Here is an 8,694-nt window from a genome sequence, read left to right on the forward strand (position 1 = left end):
TATACTCCCAGACCTATTTTATACTTATTTGGAAAACAGGGTCTCACTAAGTTGCTGAGAGCCTCACTCTAGCTGAGGCTGGCTTCGAACCTGTGGCATCCTCCTGCCTCAGCCTCCCAAGCGCGGGGATTACAAACTGCACCACCACGACCAGCTGGAACCAGGTCCTTCTAAATGCAAAGGATGGGCCAGGCATGGTGGTGCAGGCTTGTAATCCCAGCATTCGGGAGACGGAGACCAGAGGATCGCGGTTCTCAGGTACAATGCCCCTGGGTTCCATCCCTGGCACCGCAAAAAAAAAAAAAGGCATAGGTGGGAGCGGGGCACGGGTGGCTTGTAATCCCAGTATTTGGGAACTTGAGACAGGAGGATCACAGATTCTCAGCCAACTTAGAGCCAGGGCATTTTAGGCCCTGTTCCAAAGTGAAAATAAAATAGGGTTGGGGCTCTGGGCATGGTGTTGCACGCTTATTATCCCAGCATTTGAGAGGCTGAGACAGGAGGATTGTGGTTTGTTAACAGCCTCAGCTACTTAGGCCCTCCGCAACATAGTGAGACCCTGTTTCAAAATAAAGAATACAAAATAGGGTTGGGAGTGTAGCTCTGAGGGAGAATACCCCGGATTCCTTTCCCAGACCTGCAAAAAAAAAGAAAAAAGAACTGGGGGTAGAATGCCCTGGTTTGACCTTCAGTGCCATTAAGTAATGAAAGTGATGGAAACAACCGTGTGAATGGCACTTAGCCAGGATCGGGAGGGCCTGCGCGGGCGGGTTTGCAGGCTGTTAGACTCACTGGTCCAATCGCATGTGTGTGACAAGCGCTCGTGGGCAGAGGGGCAGTGCTCTCTGCAGGTGGCAGGTGTAGGACTGACTTGGGTTGGAGGCCTGGCTCTATTTGTTAGCCATGTTCTAGGCCATCCCATGGGCTCTTTGGACCTTTGTTTCCGGGTGTATAAAATAGGAGCTAGTTGTATTTGCCTCAAGAATGACAAGGGCCAAGGCATTGCCAGCCCCACCCTAGCTGATCCCTTCCTCCGCTGGGGCTGAGCCATGGGCTCTGGGCCTCCCCCTCCCCGCTGCACGTGATGGTCTGTCTGGCCACCTTCACCAGCACCCCAGCTCTCCGCCCACTTGCTCTTTTTTTATGGTATTGTGAATAGAACCTAGAACCCAGGGGCATTCTACCTCTGAGCTATACCTCCAGCCCTATTTTTTATTCTTTATTTTGAAACAGAGTCTCACTGAGTTGTAAAGGGCCTCACTAAGTAGCTGAGGCTGTCCTCAAACCGTGACCCTCCTGTCTCAGCCTCCCAAGTACTGGTATTACAAATGTGAACCACCACACATGGCTCCAGCCCTATTTTTTATTTGTTTGTTTGTTTGTTTGTTTGTTTTGGTACTAGGGATGGAACCCAGGGGCATTCTACCTCCACACATGGCTCCAGCCCTATTTATTTATTTGTTTGTTTGTTTGTTTTTGGTATTAGGGATGGAACCCAGGGGCATTCTACCTCCAAGCTATACTCCCAGCCCCAATTTTATATTCTTTAATTTTGAAACAGTGTCTCACTGAATTACACAGGGCCTCACTATGCCAACCAGGATCCTCCTGTCTCAGCCTCCCAAATGCTGAGATTACAAGTGTGTACCACCACGCCCGCTTATTCTTTATTTTGAAACAGGGTCTTACTAATTTGCAGAGGGTCTCACTAAGTAGCTGAGGCTGGCCACGAACCTGTGATCCTCTTGTCTCAGCCTCCCAAGCACTACTGGGATTATAACAACTAGCCTTATTTTTTAAATTTTGAAACAAGGTCTCACCAGGCACAAGGCACAAACCTGTAATTCCAGTATTTGGAAGGCTGAGACAGGAAAATTGTAGATTCGAGGCCAGCCTTAACAACTTAGTGAGGTCTTCAAATACTTAAATGCTGTTTAAAAATAAAAAAATTTAGAAGCCAGGCGTGGTGGCGCACACTTGTAATCCCCGCGCTTGGGAGGCAGAGACAGGAGGATCACACAGGTTCGAAGCCAGCCACGCTGGCTTTAAGAGACCCTGTTTCCAAATAAAAAGTATAAAATAGGTCTGGGAGTGTAGCCCAGAGGTAGAAGGGTTTCCAGGAACCCCAATGCCACCAAAAATAATTAATTAATTAAATTTAAAAAATAAATAAATTTAGCCAGGTGTAGTGGGACATGTAATCCCAGTATTTGGGAAGCTGAGACAGGAGGACTGCAGGTTCAAAGACAGCTTTAGCATGCTGGTTATGGTGGCACATACTTGTAACCCCAGCATTTGGGAGGCTAAGACAGGAGGATCACGGTTTGAGGACAGCCTCAGCTGCTTAGTGAGGCTCTTTACAACTCAGTGAGACCCTGTTTCACAATAAAGAATAAAAAATAGGGCTGGGGGTGTAGCTTGGAGATAGAATGCCCCTGGATTCCATCCTCAGTACCTCAGAGAGAGAGAGAGAGAGAGAGAGAGAGAGAGAGAGAGAGAGAGAGAGAGAGAGAGGAGAGAGAGGGAGGAGAGAGAGGAGAGAGAAGAGAGAAAGGAGAGAAAGAGGAGAGAGAGGAGAGAGGAGAGAGAGAGGAGAGAGAGGAGAGGAGAGAGAGAGAGGAGAGGAGAGAGAGAGGAGAAAGGAGAGAGAGAGGAGAGGAGAGAGAGGAGAGAGAGAGAGAGAGAGGAGAGGAGAGAGAGAGAGAAGAGAGAAGAGAGAGAGAGAGGAGAGACAGCCTTAGCAAGTAGTGAGACTCATTAACCTAGTGAAATCTTGCTTCAAAATAAAAATAAAATAGGGCTGGGTGTGTCTCCAAAGTAGAATGCCCCTGGGTTCACTCTCTAGTACCATAAATAATAATAATAAAATTTTAAAAGGGCTGGGGAGGCCAGGTGTGGTGGCGCAGGCATGTAATCCCAGTACTCGGAAGGCTGAGACAGAAGGACCGCAGGTTCATGGCCAGCCTCAGCTACTTAGTGAGACCCTGTTTCAGAATAAAGAATAAATGCTGGGATTATAGCTCAGAGATAGAATGCCTATGGGTTCAATTCCCAGTACTGCAAAAAAAAAAAAAAAAAAAAAAAAGGCAGGGGGGATACCTTGGAGGTACCCAGGTAACGCTGGGTTCAATCCTAAGCACCAATAAATAAATACATGATAAATAAAGTCGGGCGTGGTGGCGCACGCTTGTAATCCCCGCGTTTGGGAGACTGAGACAGGAGGATCGCACAGGTTCGAAGCCAGCCTCAGCTACATAGTGAGGCTCTCAGCAACTTAGTGAGACCCTGTTTCCAAATAAAGTATAAAATATCACCGGGCGTGGTGGCGCACGCTTGTAATCCTCCCACTTGGGAGGCGGAGACAGGAGAATTGCGCAGGTTCAAAGCCAGCCTTGCTGGCTTAAGAAACCCTGTTTCCAAATATAAAATATATATGTAAATAGGTCTGGGAAGGGCGGGCGTGGTGGCGCACACTTGTAATCCCCTTGCTTGGGAGGCTGAGACAGGAAGATCGCGCAGGTTCGCAGCCAGCCTCAGCTACTTAGTGAGGCTCTCAGCAACTTAGTGAGACCCTGTTTCCAAATAAAATATAAAATGGGTATGGGTCTGGGAGTATAGCCCGGAGGTAGAAAGCCTCTGGGTTCCACCCCCAGTACCACCAAAAAAAAAAAAAAAAAGCAAAGTATAAAATAGATCTGGGAGTCTAGCCTGGAGGTAGAAAAGCCCCTGGGTTCCACCCTCAGTACCACACACACACACAAAAAAAAGATAAATGAATAAATAAGATAGGGTGTCACTAAGTTGCCGAGGCTGGCCATGAGTGTGTGATCCTCCTGACTCAGCCTCCCAAGTACTGGGATTGGGTTGAGTGTGCCGCCTCCCCGCACCCGCGGGCTCTTAGTGCCAGTGGGTTCTCCAGAGTTGGTTGTACTGGAGGCGGAGCCCGGGAGGCTGCTCTCTGGTGCTGGGGAGTTGCTATTTTGCTGATTGCCCGGTTGCTAAGTGAGGCGAGGCACTGCTGAATGGCTTTATGTCAGACATTGCCGGTTACATCAGCGACGCAGTGTTTGGGCAGATGTTTCCTAGGAGCACTTCCAGTGCACAGGGGTAGGAAGCGTGCGGAGTCCACGCGGGCCTTGGGGGCGCTGGGCTGGGCGGCAGCACTGCTCCCCCCCCCCCGGGACTGGAGAGGGAGGCGCTGGGGCTGCAGCCCCCGAGCCTGGCTGCCTCCCCTCTCCACTCCCACTGGAAACAGGGTCTCTAGCTCCACAAGTCTCAGGACTTGCTGAGGCTGGCTGTGAACCTGTGATCCTCCTGTCTCCACCTCCCAAGTCCTAGGATTACAAGCTTGCCCCGCCATGCCCAGCTCCAGCAGGCTTTTTCTAACATGGCCATTTCACCCTGCACCCAGTGGGTCTTCAGCACACTCCACCAACCTCTGGTGCATGGGAGGGTCTGCCTTCTGGCCCCAGGCCCCTTCCACCACCCCCATACTCAGGACTTCTCTGCATGGGAGACTAGCAGAGAACTCCTGGAGGGGCCTCCCCGCTGCGCCGCCAAGCCCCAGCTCTCAGCCCGGACACTCGCTGTGTCCTTAACGTGAACTGCTCGAACGCAGCACTCGGGGCTTTCAGGACTTACGTTGATTTTCTTTCCTGCTTCTGTTAGGAAGCCATTTTTTTTCCTTCTCTCTTTCCTTCTCCCTTTCTCTCTTCCTTCCTTCCTTCCTTCCTTCCTTCCTTCCTTCCTTCCTTCCTTCCTTTCGACTTTTTTGTGTTGTTCCAGTGCCGTGGATGGGACCCCAGGACCTTATGCTAGGCAAGTGCTCTGCCACCAAGTACACCTCCACCCAAGGGGCCTTTTTCTTTCTTTTTCTTTTTTCTTTTTTCTTTTCTTTTTCTTTTTTTTTCTTTCCTTTCCTTTTCTTTTTCTTTTTTTTTTTTTTTTTTTTTTTTTTGTGGTGCTGGGGATTAAACCCAGAGGCACTTTACCTTTGCGCTACATCCCCTGTCTGATTTTATCTCTTATTTGGGGGAAAAAAAAAAGTCTCAGTGGGTTGATGAGTCTCGCTACTTGCTGAGGCTGTCCTTGAACCTGCAATCCTCCTGTCTCAGCCTCCCGAGTGTGGGATTACAGGCTTGAGCCCTCACACCCGGCTCTAGGGGCCCCTTTTTAAATAGGAAAATAGTTTTATGTCTCTTCTGGTCTCAGCTTCAGCCATATCGTATCTCAAGGGCTTTGAAGTTAAAAACATGTTCTAGGAGAAGTTCTGTTTTATGGAATAAAGTGTTGCCCAACTCTAGAATAGAAAATAAAAGCAGTTGATCTTTTAGAAAACAATAGCAGGCTCCCTGTACGGCCCTCCATCCTCAGGCACTCCAAGCGCCCCTCGGGCCTGACTCTGGGGCCCGTTCACACTGGCTCCTGCCCAGGCTACCAGAGCCCACTGCAGAAGCCAGCCAGGGACTGCAGGGTCCCCAGCAGCCACAGGTTTCCCCGCCCGCCCCATGTGCACACCCTCAAGTTCATCTCGATTTTTCTTATATCAAAATGCTATGTGGTCAGGCATGGAGGCACACTGTAATCCCAGTACTTGGGAGGCTGAGGCAGGGCGATCACAGGTTCAAGGCCAGCCTCAGCAACTTAACAAGACTCTTAGCAACCAAAGAAGACCCAGTTTCAAAAACAAAAAGAAAAGGGCTGGGAGTGTCACTTGGAGATAAAATGCCCTTGGTTTCAATCCCTGGTTGCACACACACACACACACACACACACACACACACACACACCTGCCATGTGATTGTCCCAGTGGAAGCCTTAACTCTCTTCCTGGGACTTTTAGTGGATCTTTTCTGGGGGGAGAGGTTACCAGGCATTCACCCTAGGGGCATTCTGCTTCTGAGCTACACCCCTGTTCTTTATATTTTCTGGGTTTTTTTTTTTTTTTTGGTGGTACTGGAGTTCCTGGAAGCCCTTCTACCTCCGGGCTACACTCCCAGACCTATTTTATTTTTGGAAACAGGGTCTCTTATGCCAGCGTAGCTGGCTTCGAACCTGCGCGATCCTCCTGTCTCCGCCTCCCAAGCGCGGGATTACAAACGAGCGCCACCACGCTTGGGAAGCGGAGACAGGAGGATCGCGCAGGTTCGAAGTCAGCCTCAGCTACTGAGTGAGGCTCTCAGCAACTTAGTGAGACCCTGTTTCCAAATAATAATATAAAATAGGTCTGGGAGTATAGCTCGGAGGTAGAAACCCCCTGGGCTCCACCCCCAGTGCCACCAAAAAACAAACAAACAATAAAAGGTCTACATTGCTGAGGGTTTTGCAAGTCGCCGAGGCTGTTTTAGCTTCCCAAGTTCTGGGATTGCAAGGCCTATGCCTCCACGCCTGGCTTCCAGTGATCTTCATGCGATGGTGAATTCTGAACAGAGTCTCCTCGTGGAGGTCAGGGCGAGGAAGCTCCAGCCCAGAAAGGGCTGGGAAGGTGGCCTGGCAGCGTGGCCCTGGAGTCTGCGCAGCCCACCATCAACAGCAGCTTCCTGGGTACAGACTGGGGATCAGTCCTCCAAGTCCATAGATCCCACGGGGTCAGGGCTCAGCAGGTCTCGCCAGCCACCCTCCTCCACAGAGATGGCGGCAGCCTGGCCTGGATTGTGGCCGCAGGTGGCAGCGGCTTCTTTCCTGGAGCACGTGGTCCCCAGCCAGCATGGCCCCTAGTGCTGCCCAGCAGCCTGGCCTGGTGAGTCTACTTCTGCAGGAGCCTCACCTTTAGAACCTGTGATCTCAGGCTTCTTGATAGATGTAATGGGCCTAGGAGCACCCCAAAACCCTCATGTCTACCCAGAGCCTCAGCGTGTCCCTGGAAAGAGGGTCTTTGCAGGTGCTATTCAAGGTCTCAATTGAAGTCGTCGCAAATTCAGGGTGGTCCCTACCCCTTAGGACTGGTGCCCTTATAAGGAGAGGCGAGGATGCTGACACAGAGAAGATGCGAAATGCAGGCAGAGACGCGAGGGATGCTGAAGACAGCTGAGGGACAGGGACGAGGGACGCTGTGTCAGGGGCGGGATGGAGGGAACAAAGGAAACAGGTAGGAGCCGGGCTTGGTGATGCAGGCTTGTAATCTAGCATTTGGGAGGCTGAGACCAGAGGATCGCGGTTCGCGGACAGCCTCAGCTACTTCCTGAGGCCCTGCAACTCGGGGAGAGCCCCTGTTTCAAAATAAAGAATTAAAATTGGGGTGGGGGTGTCACTTGGAGGTAGAAGGCCCCCAGGTTCCATTCCCAGCACCACACACACACACACACACACACACACACACACACACACAAAGGTAGAAAGAAAATATAAAGGAAGGAGGAAAAATATTTTATGGTGCTAGGGCTTGAACCCAGGGGCATTCTACCTCTGATCTACACCTCCAGCCCTATTTTATTTTTTATTTTGTTCTGGGGTTGTTTTGTTTTTTGTTTTTGTGTGTGGGTCTGGGGATGGAACCCACAGGCATTCGACCTCCGAGCTACACCCCCTGCCCTATTTTTTATTCTTTATTTTGAAACAGGGTCTCACTAAGTTGTGGAGGGCCTCACTAAGCAGCTGAGGCTGGCCATGAACCACAATCCTTCAGTCTCAGCCTCCCAAATGCTGGCATTACAAGCGTGCGCCACCACGCCTGGCTGTTTATTTGATTTTTAAGGCCCCAGGTTTGTGGCTCTGTGTTCCAGCAGCCATAGAAAATGGGTCCAGTGGATGAGCAGAGGAGGGTTCTGGGGACTTAGCCCTTGGCCAGGTGGCCCTTGGTGACAGCTGCCGCCGTCCCCACCCCGCCTGGGTTCTGCGGCCTGTCACCTGCTCCCCGGCCCCCGCTTCCACTTCCTTCCCAGCCACAGCTTGGCTGGCTGAGTGTCCCGGATCCCATGTCACTCTCCTGGGCAGCTGCCACACCAAGTCAGCCGGCCACACTGGTCCCTTGTGTCTCCGGTCTCATTGCAGGGCCGCGCAGGGCCGCTCAAGGCCTCACCTCTGAATCCATTCAGGAATAGAGTCTTCTTGATGTTTGCCACCTGAATACCATCCCCTGTCCCCCAGCTCCATTCCTACATGCCCGTCCCTGAGGCTCCAGCCCTTCTTCCTCCCCTACAGCTGCTTGCTTGCTGTGTGTGTGTGTGTGTGTGTGTGTGTGTGTGTGTGTGTGTGTTGTGTTACTGAGGGTGGAACCCAGGGGCTCTTCTACCTCCGGGCTATACTCCCAGAGTTATTTTATACTTTTATTTGGAAACAGGGTCTCACTAAATTGCTGAGAGCCTCACTCAGTAGCTGAGGCTGGCTTCGAACCTGTGCGATCCTCCTGTCTCAGCCTCCCAAGTGTGGGGATTACAAGCGTGCGCCACCACGTCCAACTGTAAAAACAATTTACTTTTTGAAACAGGATCCCATTGGATTGTTGAGAGTCTCACCATTTACCAAGGCTGTCTTCGCACTTGCCATCCCCTGCCTTAGCCTCCAGTGCGCTGGGATTGCAGGTGTGCGCCACCGCGCTTGACTCTAGGGGCAGTCAAGAGAGTAACGGAGGGGTGGACAGACTGGCGCCCAGCAGCAGAGGCGGCTGAGAGCTGAGGGTGTGAGCAGAGGTGGGCACTAAGGACACACTGGCGCCGGCGACCACACACCAGGCAGGAGAGGGCCAGAGGCAGGAGC

Source organism: Muscardinus avellanarius (genome assembly GCF_963383645.1).
Source record: "Muscardinus avellanarius genome assembly, chromosome: 11".
NCBI classification, from domain to species: Eukaryota; Metazoa; Chordata; class Mammalia; order Rodentia; family Gliridae; genus Muscardinus; species Muscardinus avellanarius.